This window comes from Podarcis erhardii, assembly GCF_964252035.2.
Source record: "Podarcis erhardii genome assembly, chromosome: 1".
NCBI classification, from domain to species: Eukaryota; Metazoa; Chordata; class Lepidosauria; order Squamata; family Lacertidae; genus Podarcis; species Podarcis erhardii.
Window position 1 is genome coordinate 34219102 of NC_138497.1, and position 18756 is coordinate 34237857.

Consider the following 18756-nt stretch of genomic DNA (forward strand, 5'->3'; position numbering starts at 1 on the left):
AATGTTGCTGCTCCCTCTCAGACTTCGACAAATTAGTAGACAAAGGGTTGCGGTTCCATCAGCAGCCTGCATTTACTAGCTTTCAAAAACTTGTACATTCTTTTAATTGGAGAGCAGATTCAGACCAAATACGCTTTTGGGTGGATAAACATTTCTTTTTAAAACCCCTGAAAACTTTGTAATAGTTTAGAATTTGAGCTCAGGGGCATACCTTTTATATACAGTTAGAAATGTCTTGTTTTTTTTCCAACTTAGGCTGGTTTTGCACCTCACTTTGAATCTGGGTCCCAATTAAAAGATATCCCTTGTTCTTCTAGCAGAGGGAAAAGGTATAAAGTAAAGTAGCTCTAAGCTCTTAGGGTTCTAAGATATGCAAATAGTTTTCCCACTTCAGATCTCTGCATAGACTCGGCCGGTGCAAATTACTAAAGCATTCTGTGTGCCTCAGAGAGAGACAATGAGACCGCTACAACAGATGAAAAAGAGTTTCCAGCATGTTTGAAGGTATGCATCAGAAACTTTACTTTATTTTATATAAAATTATATGGTGTTCCCTCTGCATGAATTGTATTGAAAGTGTGTTTGGACTTTAAAAATTGAATTTAAATTGATCTTTAAAGCTTTGAATGTCCTGCTGCCATAAAGAATATAGAGAATTAGCCATTTTTCATGAATTATGGATTACCTTAAGAATTGCTGCCACTACAAGAAATGCACGCTTTTGGATTTGAATTTAAGTTTGTATATTTATCTAAAGAATTTTATAAAGATATAGTCTTCAGCCATATTTTTTTAGCTAAAACAAAAAGAAAAAAATGTGTGCAGTTCCTTACAGGAAAGTTCTATCTTGAGTTAACTGAGCAACTATTCTTACTAGCAAAACCTTAAGGCAGTTAACAAAAATCCAAGTAAATTAAAAATACTTTTGATATTTGTATTTGTCCAGTTAATAAAGTATTTGTCCAAAGCTCATTTTTTCCAGAGCTCTTCTTTCTTCCTCATTACTGAAATTTAGCAATATACTTATTTAACTATTGCTACAAAAAGAAAAGAAGTCTTAATTAAACCTTTATATTATTCAAATCCATTTAAAGTCTTTTAGTTAAGCCAGTTTGAGGGGGGTAGGGGAGGGATCATAATCTTACATCAACTTCTTCAAAAAGTTGGTTTACATCAGCAACAAGCAGTAAGACTGAAGTAGCAACTATCCATCTTAAACTCTCTTGTCTTTTAAGTTTGTTCTTCACTGTTCAACTGCAATGACCACTCCAGCTAATTTTTTTGTATTTCTTTGAGTATATGAGTAAAGAAGGTATCCTTAAACATTTGTTTTAAAATGCACACATCTCAAGGCTTCTTTCCATTCCTACATTTTACCCACACAGTGGCCAGTTCAAAATAAAACACTGAGTACGTACGTACGACAATCAGCCTAATGAGAGCAGCCTTAAGACTTTCTGAGATGATTGGCCAAAACATATTTCAGCTTTTGCTGGATTTCATCCTTGTATGGAATATTATCCTTTTGTGGGATAGTCCTACATATTCTAATTCAAAGGCAATAAGATGATTTCTGGTCTACATACACATATACCGCTACAAGCATGAGTTTGACCAAACTGCGGGAGGCAGTGGAAGACAGAAGTGCCTGGCGCGCTCTAGTCCATGGGGTCACGAAGAGTCGGACACGACTAAACGACTAAACAACAACAATACATATACCAACTAAGATGGCAGCCTTGATGGGCAGGGCATTAAATGTGTTACTTAAAAATCAAACAAACACAGGAGAGATGCATTTCAGGGCTGGAAAAGAAAACAGGTAGTGGTGGCAATTATTTTGATTCAGAACTCTACTATATATTTTAGTAGAACTGATATATTTTAGTAGAACTGAAATGCACATTATTCAATTTAAAAATAAATCACCAACGTACACTCAGCAGTTGACAGATAATGAGACTAGGCCTCAATGTTTCCTTGCACAGTGATGTGTTCTAAGTTTAGCACTGTTGTTTTCTGTGTATAGATATGTGTGTGTGTGTGTGTGTGTGTGTTCGTTCCATCTATCCATCCAATATAATGCTGAAGTCCATTAAAGCTTCACAACACACCTCCTGGAACTATGTATGGTGTATATATATAATTGGTTTCTTATTTTATTGGCCAGACCAACTTAACTTTTGCTGTACAAATTGTTGTTGTTGTTGTTGTTCTTGTTGTTTTTAAAAAACTACATTGCACAGCATCTAAAGGGAATATAAACTTTATAAATAAATAGGTTTGTTGTACATGTTTGTTGTGAGGAGTCATTCCTTTCGTGTGGCAGCACCTATACATTGGAATTCCTGGCCTATTGAGATTGAGCTGAAATCACTTCTGTTTCAGCAGGCCTTTCCAGACACCTGATTTGGTTATATTTGAACTTTATTTTTTTTTTTTTAGATGTTTATTGTGTTTTATTGGTTTTAGATGTTTTAAACAATTTTTAAATATGTTTTATCTATCTATTTATTTATTTTGTTTTGCTTTTTAATAACAGATGTGTTTACTACCCTGTGCTCCTTTGGCGGGAAGAGTGGAATATACATTTAATAAATGAATGAAAGAAACAGTGATAGATTTGCACTCAAAATAAATCATGATTCATATGCCAACAAAGTAACCCTGTTGCTTAAATCTATTTTCATCCATAATCTAATTTTTAATTAGAAATGGTATCTTTGCCCTATTGATATAATAACCTATAAAACCTTTTTGGTTAACTAGTAAATTACACCGCTACAACTTCTGTAACTTCCTCAACTTTTTCTAACTTCTAATCCACCCTCAAGTCAGAATATTTGAACTTGAATATATGTTAGCCTCAGCCTTCAGCTTTGCAGTTACTCTGACACACACGCACACACACGGGTCAACGGGCTTGTCCATGTTGCTTCTTTACAAATCCCATTTCCTCAGAGGTGACGGAGGGCTATGACACACTTTAGAGAAATTTAAGTGTATGGTAAATGTGTGTGTATAGCAATCAGTTGACTGCTTAACTGCACATACAGAGCAGCAGGGTGGGACCACTTAACTCATGTGTGTCTATGAATAAAAAGTTATCTGAATTGGTCTTTAGGAAAAATCTACTGTCAGCAATGGAAAGCACTTCCATATTCATCTGAGAAAACTGAACTATCTTGTAGGACCTGTTGTAAAGGAAAAAGAAAGGAAACAGTGTGGTCTCTTTCTCTACCAAATTGGCAATGAACGTAACACAAATTGCCAGGTAGGATGACCTTTCACATTCTGAGTGGAATTTGTTTTCTCCACTGTAGTACCATTAAAACCAGATAGGTTGCTCTGGAGTAAGCAGGGCCGGCTGATGTTCTTGTGAAGCTGGCAGGGAGCACTGCTGATGCCTGCTTTGAACCCAACGTACGGTAGTTACTTTTGTGGTCTGGCCCTAAGCAGGACCACGTGGTTGCTTCTGGCCAGCCTTTGGACCATGTGGCTGCACATGGATTGTAAGGAATTAAAAGGTTGGCTTAGAGCCACTTGGAGTGCTACCAGCAAGGGCGACTGATAGACGACAGGGCTTACCAGAGGTCGATTTGCCCAAGGCCCCCTGAACATAAGAAGGCTGCAGCTCTGACACATGAAAAGAAATTTCACTTTACAAGACAGGGTGAGCAGAGGAGGTTATTTTATTTATTTAACAAGATTAATATGCCACTTAATCAGAAAAACCGCTAAGTTGCATAAAACAATATAAAAGAAAATAGTGATTTGTTTTTTTAAAAAAAAAACCAACCCACTAGCCCCGCCTCCCAGTATGTAAGACTTTGGAATTCATAACACTTCCATTTTATAATTTGTTCCTTGTTAATCCCCTTTTCCTTTGACATGTACTTACCTGCAAGGCATGTTATCTTTTTTTCTCTGGTATCCTTGCAAATATGAAAAATAGTAGGTGATTTCATGCTCTTGGAACTGATGCACTATTTTCATAAGTGTTCCTAATGAAATACTTAAAATATTTGGTTCTTTGTTATTTGGTTGGTTGCATTCTACTTTCATGTGTATTGTCTACATTAAAATAAATAAAAATGGAAGGGAGGGGGTAAAATAAAGATTCTGTTAAACCTTTAAAAAAACACAACCAAACACCAAGTAGCCATAATGAAATTCTTCAAAACATAGATAAAAATGAACAGTTTTGCAGCAAATATATGCAATAAAATTACATATCTAGGCAGGTTTGCTGAAACAAAAAGAGGTTTTGGTGGGTGTCAAAAACAGAACAATGAAGGAACCTGCTTAATATTAATAGGCAAGGAGATCTAGGGAGTAAGGGATAAATTCCCTGCAGAAGTGCACTTGGAGGGTTGGCAGCCCAGTACCTCAGTGCTAGAGAGCCCCGACTGCTGTGGAAAGGTACCAGGAACTCACAGGAACAAGGAAAGCAAGCTACCTTATGCCACTGGTCCATCTAGGACAATATTGTTTAAGCTGACTGGCAGCGGCTCAGGTAGGGGGTCTCCCCCCGTTCCTCTTGGAGATGCCAAGGCTTGAACCTGTTGATCCTGGACCTGGCTACACAGGGGCAGAGGAAGAGGAGCAGGCGGCGTGCCATGCCCCCAGGACACGCATCATGCCTCTGTGGGTAGTGCGCCTCGCCCCTGGGAGACGCGCCAGCTCCATCCCTGCCTGCTCTCTGCCCACCGGTGTCGGTGCATGAAGCTCCGCCACTGTGGCTACATAGAAGCATCAACTATCGCAATTTTAAAAGGGCATTGTCAGTAACAGAGGGAAGTGTAGTGGTATCGAATTTCCAGATGCAACGCTCTACATTGCCCATGAGTAGGAAAGGTGATAGAACCTAAGGATAGAATTTATCACAAATGATCCTGTGTTGCCTCCCAAAAGTGTTTGTAAGCAGAACTGAGACCGTGTGTGTCTTGCAGTATTAATTCTCACTGTGCTAAGGGGCTAACTAGAATGCAGCCTTCCATGCAGGGCCGGATTTCGGTTTGTTGAGGCCCTCAGCTACTGAAGATAATGGGGCCATTTCTATGTCCAGCTGTCCGTTGTCAACAATAAATTGTCGCTGTTTTTCATGTTGAATATATGCTATATGACAATTTGTGGACCTACTAGGTATTTAAAGCCATTTGCATGTTGCCATGCAACCAGTCCATGCAAACTGTAGGCACCCTATATATAGAAATGAGCAAACCAGTGATATTTTAGGGAGCAGGCTAACAGATGGGGCCCATTACTTACATCATAGGAGCCTACACAACACAAAACACTCTTGCTGTATGTAGGTTTGATTTTATTTGTTTTTTATCTTATATTTTGGAAATGCACATCCAGTTTCTTTTTTCCTTTACATTTTTTGGGGGCCCGCAAGAGAGTGGAGCCCCAAGCTATAGCTTGTTAAGCTTGTATGTAAATCTGCTGCTGCTTCCATGTGTGAGAATGCAGATCTGGCACACCGTGGGAAAAGTGGAAAGGCAAAGTAAGGAAGAGAACCAGGGGGCAAGAATACTGGGTACTGAAAACGTTTTCTTCTTGATGCATTGGCCACTATAACCACTACCATCCCCATTGCAGTTATCCCAAGTGAGCTTCCTTCCGGTTTCTGAGCCACAGTTGCTGCAGAGAGCATGGCTGCTGCAGGAGGGATTTCAGGGTTAGAAGCAGAAAGCAGAAGTAGGATTCGGCACTCCTCTCCAGTTCACTGCGCCTCCTATTTGAACTGATAGTTGCACAGCAGAACTACATTCTAGCACACCACTGCTGTCACAGGGTTTTGAAGGGGAGAGGTTAGCTCTCGCAGAAGGCACAAATCTCAAATCCCTGACTCTGCACTCCATGTGCTCCAAGATCAGGTTTACCACCCCTTCCTCTATTTTTCTTTCTTTCGGTGTGAGCACATCGCTGCAGCCACTTTCTTTTGTGTTTTGGGTGATTAGAGATTCTTTTACTCTTTAGGACTAAGGCTTGTGTATGTACTGATTATTTGCAGTCCTGTTTAAAGTAGCAACCACACACTCTGTCTCTTTCATTTTTGTGTATTAAACCAATCTTTTTCTGCTTCCTGGTGCAACAAGTTCTTTCTTAGGCATGCATACTTTAAACAGACACATGTCCTGACTCCACATGAAAGCTTCCATTCCTCTCAAGAGCACACACTGGGTCTATATCAGTGGGTGGATAAAAATCAATGATTTAAAAAATAATAATCAGATTTTTTAAAAATTTAAATTGGTGGTTTTTTCATTTAAATTGGATTTTTTTAAAAAATTGGATTTTTAAAAATAAAATGCTTTCGGAGCAAAAATATTTCTATTTAAGTTACATTATAGTCCAAAGGCTATTCATCAGGAAACAAGGATTTGTTTTTAACTGTGTAGCATAAGGCTTTATATGCAATGTTTAAATTTTTTGGGTAAATTAATTCCATTAATCCATTCACTATGTCATGGTCTTCCAGAGGTTTCTGTAAGATTTTGGGGAGCAGTTTTTTCTAACGAGAAGACACTATTACAGATGCTTGTTTTTGCAGTTCTCAAAAGGGTGAATTTGTGTCTGCAGGGGTAACATGCCTTTTCTTCACAGGAAAAATGTTATAAAATAAACATACAGAGTTGAGGGGAAAATCTTAATCTGCACAAGTAGCTAAGTGTGAGGCAGTAAAATGAAAGTGCAACCTTGTGAGCAGAATACATTTGGTTGCCGAACGCCTTGGTACTCGTAGGTTTCGACTCATGAATGATCGAAACCCGGAAGTGACTGTTCCGCTTTTTGAATGATTTTTAGAAGCCGAACGTCCAACATGGCTTCCATGGCTGCCAACTGAGTGCAGGAAGCTCCTGCAGCCAATCGGAAGCCGCACCTTGGTTTCTGAATGGTTCTGGGAGTCAAACAGACTCCCGGAACAGATTAAGTTTGACAACCAAGGTACGACTTCAGTCTTCAGATCTTTGTGTAATAATTGTGCAAGTCAGTTGCATGTCTAGGCAACTCAGACTTGAGTCAAGTGCTGAAGGCACTTTAGGGCTGCCAACCTCTTCCAAATCTTACTGGGTTCCAAAAACTGCACTAGCACTTAACTGAGTAGGCACCTGAATGTAGAAGCAAATCTAAAGAGGTGGGTGATGGTGCTCAGTCTGTGTTTGTTTGTTTTTTAAAGTTTAACCACATCAGTTAACGAACATGGCTACATATGCTATAATGTTATTGTTTCAGTTAAATAAATTGTTTAAGCTTTTATTAAGGAAATGATTATTTTTCTCCTTCAAATAAAGCATAGCAGAAAAGTTGTCCAAATATAAACAGTTAACTTACAATAAATTCATAATTATCTGTCTATGTATTTCTAATAGTATAACCAAATCAGTAATTTTGGATATAACTGTAAAAACTACTCTGACAATTTATTATTCCAAAAATGAAACCTTCATCTGGTTGTAAATATTAAGATTATACCAGCAAGAATGAGTCTTTCTGTAAAAAAGTGATTTAAATCGAGTCTTACTGACTAGTGATTTAAATCATGACTTAAATTGTGATTTAAATCGATTTGATTTAAATCAAATCCACCCTGGTCTATATATGGGGTGGACATGTATGTGGGTTCAGATATACCGGTACATCTGTAATGCTTCTAAACTACAGTGGTGCCTCGCAAGACGAAAAGAATCCGTTCCGTGAGTCTCTTCGTCTAGCGGTTTTTTCGTCTTGCGAAGCAAGCCCAGTGACGGCTTAGCGGATTAGCGCTATTAGCGGTTTAGCGGCTTTTAGCGGCTTTTAGCGGCTTAGCGGCTTAGCAGATAAGCAGATAAGCGGCTTAGTGGCTTAGAAAGGGGGGGAGGGGGAAAAACCTGCAGGAACTCGCAAGACATTTTCGTCTTGCAAAGCAAGCCCATAGGAAATTCGTTTTGCGAAGCACCTCCAAAACGGAAAACTCTTTCGTCTAGCGAGTTTTCCGTCTTGCAAGGCATTCGTCTTGCGGGGCACCACTGTAGGGGAGATTAGCGGCCAAACCTAACAAATGCATATTCCTGCAAGTTAGCCTGAGAAGGGGCTAAGTCCACAGAGCTGTATTGCTGATAGACGGATACTCAGACCATAGAACTACAATTGGTAGAGAGGACTCAGTGTGATGTCATTTCCCCTCCTCTCCTGGAAAGGAAGAAGCATATAGCACTTCCAGTTCCTTTCTCTCTTTGACATGCCTGAAGCTGGTTATACTGTGAATATCAGCATTTTGCTTTTAACTTTGCTGCTAAGGATGGGATTTGAAACTCTGTTCTACCGACACACGTGGGCACCTGGAGGGATAAATTGCAATTAATTGCAATTATTATATCCTCTCCTACCCATTAAAACCCATCCCATATAAACTGGCTTGGACAGCAAGCTTCAGTTTTTAAAAGCCATCTGGAGGCTGTTCTTCCCAACATTTCTCCTGAAGAGTTTCAATTATAAATCTAGACATAAAATTTGGCACTCATCCTTTCATCCTTGACCATGTGTGTTAGCAACAAAAATAAGATTCAATGGAAATTTATGCTCCCACTTTTGTCTCTTACCTTCTCCAATATCTTTTCCGTGCCATAGAATAAAATTGGGAATCATTTGAGCCATTTCATTTTAATTTCTGGATCCTCCCCCTTACCACAAAGCAATAACAAACATCAACAAACCAGTTTGTATTCCAGTTATGACTTTAGCCTGAGATCTTGTATGTTTTTATAGACATTGAACTCCTTTTTACAGCACCATCTGTTGAATATAACTAGAATTTCAGTGTAACATTGTACCCAAACATTGTTCCAAAATTAGATTAAAAAGAAAAGCACACTGGCTACATTATGCCAGAAACAAATAAATCCATTCATTTGAGCGTCTGTGCAACCTCATCTTTGGGAGCCAATCATTTTGAGATGTATGAAGAGCTTTTATAATGATGGTGATTATGATGAGGGGGAGACTAGGTAAGGAACAATACACAATGGCCTTCAAGCAAAAAGAAAGGAAAAAAGAGTGTCATAGCAGAGAGCCTTTTAATGTAGGTGGGAAGTACCGCAGGGTGTATATTAACTGTAAGCGATAGCATTACATCTCTGCTTTAGACAGAGGCAGGCATTTATCAGAACCCAAACAAACAGATTGTTCCAGCGCTACACTGCTTTTTATAAGAAACACTGACAAACTGAGAAGTTCACAGAGCACAGCACATTTCCCAGCGCAGACTTGAAACGCTGTTGAAAATTGAGATATAAGATAGTGACTATCCCTTGATTTTAAAAAAACCACTATTTGCATCTGATTACAGCCAATATTTCCAAAGCTAAATAACATGCTTTCTCAATCAGGCTATAGCATATCCAATATGGGGACTTCCGGCTGGTTTGCTTCCAAGAAAATCTACACCCTTGCTTTGCCTGTTGGTGGTAGAGGCTGATAGTCATTTTTGCTTGCCTAGCTAACAGCGGGTGGCAGTGTGGTCTAAACCACTGAGCCTCTTGGGCTTGCCGATCAGAAGGTCGGCAGTTCGAATCCCTGCGATGGGGTGAGCTTCCATTGCTCGGTCCCTGCTCCTGCCAACCTAGCAGTTCGAAAGCATTCTAGTGCAAGTAGTTAAATAGGTACCACTCCGGCAGGAAGGTAAATGGTGTTTCCGTGTGCTGCTCTGGTTTTGGTGTTCCGTTGCACCAGAAGCGGCTTAGTCATGCTGGCCACATGACCCAGAAAAACTGTCTGCAGACAAACGCTGGCTCCCTTGGCCTGTAAAGCAAGATGAATGCCGCAACCCCAGAGTCATCTGCGACTGGACTTAACTGTCAGGGGTCCTTTACCTTTTAACTAACAGCTCTAATTGCTGAATTGTTCAAAAACTAGTAGAACTGACAGGATATGACAGAACTCAGAGCCTTCATTTAACTTTCCCCCTGTCATGATACCCAAGCTGGAGGCAGTAGGGACGGTGGTGGTGGGGAGAACAGAAAGCGTGGATGTGGCTGAAAACCATTTAGAAAGGAAGAGAGAAAAGGGGAACACCCCTTATACAACAATGTTTGGTCTTCCATCTGAGGGATTGTCTCCCCACTAAGCATTTTTTGTACTTCTGCAAACCTCGGGTTCCCTTGGGCCTTTTGATGTGCATGGGTCATGCCATTTGGGCTACTTAAGGATCAGTGCTCACTGCTGAACATCACAAACAGAGGGAATTATACAGAATTCTATGAGGTTCCCCCCCCACACACACACCACCATAGCTACCATGCCATCAAGATTATTGTCTGAGATAACTGCTAATCAAAGCAAGAATACTGCACACAAGAGAATGAGTCATTTGCTTCCATTCTGGGAATCATGAGCACAGATACACACACTGTAACATGAGTGGTCATGTAGGATTCAGATCGGATAACACACAAGCTTTCATATGCGGTCTACTATCATGAGATGTGACCTGTTGCACTCTGATATGTGTGGGTGGAGAATATTCTTTTTTCATCCACGAATTCCCTGCTGGATTGGAGTGGTTGACTTCATTTTTGTTTCTGAAAGTGCAATGCAAATGGCAAATGATAAAACAAAGCTGAACAGATGTTCCATTTTGAATGGGAAAAGGCTTGCTTTGCTTATTGGAGAGCTCCCAGGGAAATCTTCCAGAAGATCCTAACAATAATCGGAAGCTACGAACGACGTTGCACTGTTCCTGGCGCTAGTCAGGGACAGAGAGAAAAAAGGAGCCTGTGAACCTCATGTGAATTTGAGGGGAACACCATAAAGACAAAGGGCACAGCCCAGCCACTTCCAAGTCCCAGTGATTTTGAGGAGACAGAGGAAACACCTGCTTACTTCTCCTGCTGAAATTAAATGGGACTTGGAAAGGCTTTGAGCCAGTGTGGTGTAGTGGTTAAGGGAGGTAGACTCGTAATCTAGTGAACCGGGTTCGATTCCCCGCTCCTTCACATGCAGCTGCTGGGTGACCTTGGGCTAGTAACACTTCTCTGAAGCCTCTCGGCCCCACTCACCTCACAGTGTTTGTTGTGGGGGAGGAAGGGAAAAGGAGAATATTAGCCGCTTTGAGACTCCTTAGGGTAGTGATAAAGCAGGATATCAAATCCAAACTCTACTCTTCTTTGGGTCCTGCTCAGAGATAGTGCTTCATTGGAGCTGTTAATGGAAATCTTGTCACATGGCAAGTTCACTTCAAACCTTTCCTTTGAAATGCATTATGAAATCCCCAGTTATTACAAATAGGTCAATGGTACCGGGTTGGTCCAACTCATATTATCTGAACGCCACCCATAACTCCAACTGCCCACCAATTCCTCTTATTGCTGCCATTTCCTAGGTAACCAAACAGCCAGCCATAGAAATGGAATGTGCAAAGGGAAGAAGGAACCCAATCTGGAAGTATTTCTATTTGTGTCTTGTTTAATCGTATTCCTAATTCTCAAGAGTTATCTACGATTGACGTCAGAAAACACACAACACAAAAGGCAGGGGAGAGGTTAGGTCAGCATGGAAGAATGCAGAACTTTCAAGCTGCTGTGCATTTGAAAGTTTTGACTTTAGAATTTAACTATTTCACTGCACGAAACCCACACATTTAGGATAGTTTTATGATCCAAGACATTGAACTTTGGAAAGAAGACTGCATCACTGAAATTCTGTGCCATCCACAAATCTGCTCTAGGTTTTTTTAAAAGCAGTTTTTCCAAATGCACAAATTCCACCCCACACTAAAATAAAAAGGCCAAATGCACACAAAGATTGCTTTGCTCTTTGCTGACACTCTGTATCAGTTGCAGTTTCATCATCCTTCACCAGAAGTTCTCATGGTGGTGCACAAGATAAAAATACAGGGTAAAAGCACAAAATAAATTGTTAAAGTGCAGACTTTTCAGTACTGACTCCTTTTAGCTCACAGAGGAAATAAGACAACTCTTGACATGATGTGGTATTATTGTTTGGGTATCTGTGGGCTCAGGGGGTGTGGGGCATACATATGGGGGGGGGAAGAAAAGAAAAAAGAAAAACCTCTCACACCCCCATGCTAGGCTCAAAACATCCCTGTACAGTGTCAGACCTTGGCTTGTTCTTGTCTTAGCCAGCAAAGACTCCAAAAACTGTCCCCTGCAGCTACAGTTCTCCTCTTCCCTCTAGTTTCTTCTTGCTTGATCCTTCCGCTAAGTTCTTACAGTACTGATTTACTTACTGTACTTTTCTGTGTATAAGACCATGATTTTTTCTTTAAAAATCATGCTAAAAAGTGGTGGTGGTCTTATACATGGGTAGTGCATAGGGTGGATTGGTTGCTGCCATGGCTGTCAGCAGCTATTGTGCATGTTATTGGTTACTGCGCCAATGGATGGTGTTGATTCTGTGATGCTCCGGCAGGTGGGCAGACGATTGGCAACTTCCGCTGGTGATGGGACAGATGGGAGGTGGATTGGGCAATGTGTGCGTGTGTGCGATTTATGGCAACCCCCCCCCCTAAAAAAAAAGCTCAAACAACTCTGGGCAATCCTCCAGAAAAAAAGCTCAACAACTCTGAGACATCTCCCCCCATTTCCTTAAGTTTGAGTCCCCAAAAATAGGGGTAGTCTTATAGACAGAGAAATACGGTACTTAGTTGTTTCTCAGTTTAACAGATGTCACAGGGCAGGCCCCAACTCTTTCTCAGAGAGACTCCCAGACTGACAGCTGCTAGGTCTAGCAGACTCACTGAGCTAGGTAGGCCAATGCAGAAAAGAATACCTCCAGACAAACTGAAGGACAGTGCCATGTAAGTTTGTGCCTTGAATGTATTCTGAGAGTGCAAAGTCTGTTAGAACCTCAACAGATCTCGCAAAATACATGCTGGTCTATGGATTATCTTAAAAATACATTCAAATGAGACAAATTGACTGATATTTGTTTTTATGTGTGTGGTGCATGCTCTGGTTATCTCCCGCTTGGACTACTGCAATGTGCTCTACGTGGGGCTACCTTTGAAGGTGACCCGGAAACTACAACTAATCCAGAATGCGGCAGCTAGACTGGTGACTGGGAGTGGACGCCGAGACCACATGACACTGGTCCTGAAAGACCTACATGGCCTCGGCTCAGTATACCTGAAGGAGCATCTCCACCCCCATCATTCAGCCTAGACACTGAGGTCCAGCGCTGAGGGCCTTCTGGCGGTTCCCTCACTGCAAAAAGCAAAGATACAGGGAACCAGGCAAAGGGCCTTCTCGGTAGTGGTGCCCGCCCTGTGGAATGCCCTCCCATCAGATGTCAAAGAGAAAAACCACTACCTGACATTTAGAAGACATCTGAAGGCAGCTCTGTTCAGGGAAGTTTTTAATGTGTGACATTTTAATGTATTTTTAATCTTTGTTGGAAGCCGCCCAGAGTGGCTGGGGAAGCCCAGCCAGATGGGCAGGGTACAAATAAATTGTTGTTGTTGTTGTTGTTATTGTTATTAAAAAGCCACAACAAAGCTGCAATAAATGTTGCTCCTTCTGCCAGGTGACTCGGTAGAGTCACAGTAAAGCCAAGCATCCCTAGTCACAGAGCTCTACCACCCCTGAACTTACCACAAACCTGTAAGCTCCACCGCCTGGCTCCACCCCTAGACCTGCTCTGAGCCCCTGCCACCTCCAGGCACTAATCACGTACCCAAACTACTGACTTGAGGAGGTGGCAATCAACATGATTTTGGTTGCATGTATGAAGAGCACAACCTCTCACACTAGACAGTATCTGCCATCACTTTAGATTTAGCGATTAAAATAAAATAAAACCCATCAAAGCAAAACAGATACTCAAAGTTTCAGCATTGAATAACAGCTGCATCGTCAAATAAAGCTTACTCGTTCAGCCATTATTTGCAAAGCATTCAAATGGCTTATCCAGGCAGTTGTGGAGATTTTTAAACAACAAATAAAAATAATACTCAATTTGAATTTTTGTGCACATGATTTCAACTTCACTATGCACAAAAGTTTCAATGTCCATAACGATTTTATCTTCTTCTGAGAGCTGCTTCAGTTTGCTTTCCTGCCTAGGTTTCTGCCTGCCGCTTCTAATCCTCATTTTTATTCCTGTTGGTTATCTGATCTCTTTGATCCTTCAGAGGAGGCCTTGAACTCTGGTTTTATTCCTAATGGAGTCCACTGGCAAGAAGTGGTGTTTTTTTTCCTCCTGTGGTTTTGCAGTCTTTATCACATTTGAGCTTTTTGTTTACTTTTCATAGGTTTTTGTAGCTTTTTTATATTTTCTGGAGATTCTGGACATTTTGTAGCACAAGAGAAACTACCCAAACACTTGATATTTCTTCAGCCACTGAGAAAATGGCCTTTTAATTTTTATCTTGTGTTTTCATTAAACAATGAAGGAGTTGGGGGGGAGGGAGCGGAGAGAGAGAAGGCAATGTTTAAACAATATGGCCCAAGATACAGTCTGAAGACACATGAGGCCACTTAGCTTGATGAGCTAAGCAGGTTTGGGTCTGGTAAACACCTGAGCAAGTGACTCTCTGCAAACTGCAAGTACACTGCCATGGGCTCCCTGACAGAAGAAAGGAGGGATATAAGTGTGAGAAAATAAATAAATATGGCAGTACAGTGGTACCTCTGGTTACATACTTAATTCGTTCCGGAGGTCCATTCTTAACCTGAAACAGTTCTTAACCTGAGGTATCACTTTAGCTAATGGGGCCTCCCGCTGTTGCCGTGCCGCTGCCATGCGATTTCTGTTCTCATCCTGAAGCAAAGTTCTTAACCCGAGGTACTATTTCTGGATTAGCGGAGTCTGTAACCTGAAGCGTATGTAACCCGAGGTACCATTGTATAGAAAATTCAGATTATAGACAGGGTCAATATAAATACATCTAGAAGTCTGCAAAAATTCAACCATGTCAATCAGCCTAGTGAATGAATTCCCTTTCTAAAGTTACTAGTGATGGGGATAATTCAAACCAAAAAAGGCAAGTCTGAGGTCAGACTTCTTAGATGTCCTCTCTAATCTTAATTAATTAATTAATTAATCAATCAATCAATCAAATTTGTATACCACCCTGCATTTGAAAATCACAGGGCGGTTCATGACAGAAAAATACAAAATACATAATAAAATGTAACCCCCTTCTCACAAATACGTTGGCAACTGGCTGGTAGTTACTTAGATTTTTCAAATCCAGGGAGAGTTTCTTGAGGAGTAGTTTTACCACTGCCTCTTTCAAGCAGGCAGGGACCCCACCCTCTCACAAGGAGGCATTAATCACTTCCCTAGCCCAGCCAGCTGTCCCTTCACTGCCAGTTTTTATCAGCCAAGAGGGGCATGGGTCCAGAGTGCAAGTGACTGATCCAACCACGTTATCCACATCCTTGAGCCTTACTAACCGGAATTCACCCAACAGAACACAACTAGACAGTGCTCTGGAAATCCCTTGAGAATCCAACTGTTGTAATAGTGGAGTGAAGACCTCAGTTGACACAAGTGATTTTGTCATCAAAATGCTTTCTCAACGAGTTGCTGTCGGTTCTACCACCACCTTTGGGCCAGACTGTGTAAAAGGTCCCACACTACCTGGAAAAGCTCTGCCGGACGGCATAGTGAGGAGACAATGGAGGCAACAAAGTATGCCTTCTTTGCTGCCTTCACCGCCAGTAGGTAGACTTGATGATAAGCCCTCACCAGTGTTTGATTGCATTCCACTGGAGTTTTCCTCCACTCACATTTGAGCCGTCTCCCAGTTTGTTTCCATTCCCTAAGCTCTGGAGTATACCAGGGAGCCAAGTGGGCTCCACAAAGTGGGAGAAGGATGTCATTGGATCCATCAGTCTCTGAGGGTGGACCATGCTGATAGGTCCCCCGTCTCTGCAGAGGGAAAAAGGTGCTGAGAGCCTAAATCTCAGCAGGAAGTGATCTGACCATGACAAGGGACTGATGTCAAGATTCCCCACTTTCAGTTCACCCTCTTCCTGCCCAGTTGAGAAAACAAGGTCCAGAGTGTGGCCTGTCACATGTGTTGGGCCAGTGACAACTTGGGGCAACCCCATGGTTGTCATGGCAGCCATGAAGTCCTGAGCCACTCTAGAGCCAGTTGCATCATCAATCCCCCAGAAGGAGTCTGGGAGTCCTCAGCATTGTCTCTGAGACCAGGTCTGTCAGCTCAGGCAGGGAGACTGCTGGGCAACAAGGCAGGTAGTAAACCAGCAGAATCCCTAATCTGTCCCGACTGCCCGGTACCAGGAACAAGCACTCTAGTTCTCCCTGTAACTGACAGAGAGCAAGAGAGAGATGCAATCTCTGCAAACCACAGCAACGCTCCTCCCCCAGTCTACCCTGATGCTGCACCGAGTACCCAGGTGGGCACAGCTGGGTGAGACCAACTCCACCCTGCTAACACAACAGGGTATTAGTTTTACAGATCAGATCATGGACGACAGAAGTCCTACTCAAAGTAGACCTGGCATTCAGCAACAGCAGCCGCAGAGCTGAGGGCTGGTTAAGGCCCACATCACTGAGATGCCATACCTGCATCTCCACTATACCACTTCATTTTTTTAAAAAAATGATATTTACAGTGGTACCTCAGGTTACATATGCTTCAGGTTACAGACACCGCTAATCCAGAAATAGTGCTTTAGGTTAAGAACTTTGCTTCAGGATGAGAACAGAAATCGTGCTCCGGCAGCACAGCGGCAGTGGATGGCCCCATTAGCTAAAGTGGTGCTTCAGGTTAAGAACAGTTTCAGGTTAAGAATGGACCTCCGGAACGAATTAAGTATTTAACCTGAGGTACCACTGTATTCAGCACGCGGGTGGCGCTGTGGGTTAAACCACAGAGCCTAGGACTTACTTGCTGATCAGAAGGTCGGCGGTTCGAATCCCCACGACGGGGTGAGCTCCCGTTGTTCGGTCCCTGCTCCTGCCAACCTAGCAGTTCTAAAGCACGTCAAAGTGCAAGTAGATAAATAGGTACCACTCCAGCGGGAAGGTAAACGGCGTTTCCGTGCGCTGCTCTGGTTCGCCAGAAGCAGCTTAGTCATGCTTGCCACATGACCCGGAAGCTGTCTGCGGACAAACGCCGGCTCCCTCGGCCATTAAAGCGAGATGAGCACCGCAACCCCAGAGTCGGTCATGACTGGACCTAATGGTCAGGGGTACCTTTACCTTTACCTTTACCACTGTATTAAGTTTTCCAGTTTAACAGTCCAATAAAAACCTTATTAAAACATTCCAAATTATAATAAAATAAAAAAGCCGAATAATCATGCCAAATTATATATCTTTGGGTGACTTCCCATGCTCTGAAGTTTGGGGAGTGATGATCTAATATTGTACTGCATTCCTTAATTAGCCCAAATAGTCCCTATAAACATTTCCAATGTTCATCCTTCGTTTATTTTTAACAGCCTCTGAGTTCGTTTAACAAGTGGATTAATCCTTTGTAGTTCTGTGTGAAATATTTTAATTCTCTTCTTCTTTATTGTCCTGTTGTAATCCAGCGTTCTCATCAATGCACTTTCACTTTCTGCACACAAAGGCAATTCTTAGTGCGTCACATCCAAGACAGAGGGAGATGTGCCTTCCGCCATTAGCGCCGGGCGTATATCCAAAATTCCCTTCTGTGATCTTGTTCCAGCTGCTGACAAGCTGATGCCTCAGTAAAAATGCCATAGCTCCCATCATATATTCTTTTTGTCATTCCATTAAGGGTCATTGCCAGAATCATAATCAAATTTTCATACAGTCAATTTTGGAGTTAAACCATAACAATAACGATAGCAAGATACTCTTTCAGTCCCGCTTGCATATTTCAAACAGACAGTCCTTCGGGGGAGATTTGCTGAATAAAGCAGCAAATGCAAAATATATCAAGAGAAAATAATGGAGGGTCACCTCCCCCAACATACCGATAGTTACAGTGAAAGTCCTTCTCCAGGTCGAACCCTTGGCACCCAGTGGCTGAATCAGTTAGCAGAGTACTTTATCTCCCCTAGTTCAGAGCATGCCTGTTAGTTAAGTCCAAATTTTATCTTATAAAACAGGTGTCCTCTGCTCATGGCAACAGCTTGGGGGAGTTGCCGAAATGCGTGGTGCAATGCATCCAGTTCCCCCTGCCCCCCGCATTCCTTCAGAATGGGCGGCAGGTATCGGACGATCTGCGGGTGAAGCAGCGGGTGAAGCAGCCCCCCCTGGGGTTTTGGGGGGAGGATAATTACTCCCATATATCCTCAATTAGCTGCACGGAAAGGCTCCGCTGGCATAGGGACAGTGGTTCGCCATGGCAGCCAGACAGGAAGTGCCCACTATACCACTTCAGACTGCAGTTCAGGACTCACATCACTGAATACTTCTCCACAGAAAAAAACAAAATGTCAGCGAGATGGTGGCCTTCTGTGAAAACTAGGCCTAATCCTTTCCAAAGAAAATGCTTCCATTGAGTGTCTGCCATGATTCTCCCGAAGTCTTTTGCCCCTCTTTGTTCCTTTTGTCAGTAAGTTATGAGTTTGCTGTTCTAGAGGTAGATAAAATTCTGTTCAAAGGTACATTTCACAGCGTATAAAATACATTTATTTAAATTTTGATGCCATAAGGCATTTTGTGATTAACTTAAGGAGTCAAGCCCTCTTTACAGGTTATATAGCATATCTGAACTCTTTTCGCTTGATCTCACCTTGAAATGTGGCTTTGCTCCCTGGTTCTTTATACATGCTACAATGCATTCTTCTTTGGAGTTTCTGTCTT

The 18756-nt window shown here is 42.0% G+C and overlaps 1 long non-coding RNA gene across 1 annotated transcript in view; it reads left to right on the forward strand.

Moving 5' to 3' along the window:
• Positions 1-343: 343 nt before the first annotated feature.
• Positions 344-18756, forward strand: part of LOC309345395 — a 49068-nt gene continuing 30655 nt past the window's right edge. The window contains exon 1 of the long non-coding RNA XR_014158221.1: positions 344-504. This is a non-coding gene — a long non-coding RNA (uncharacterized lncRNA). The remainder of the gene's footprint in view (positions 505-18756) is intronic.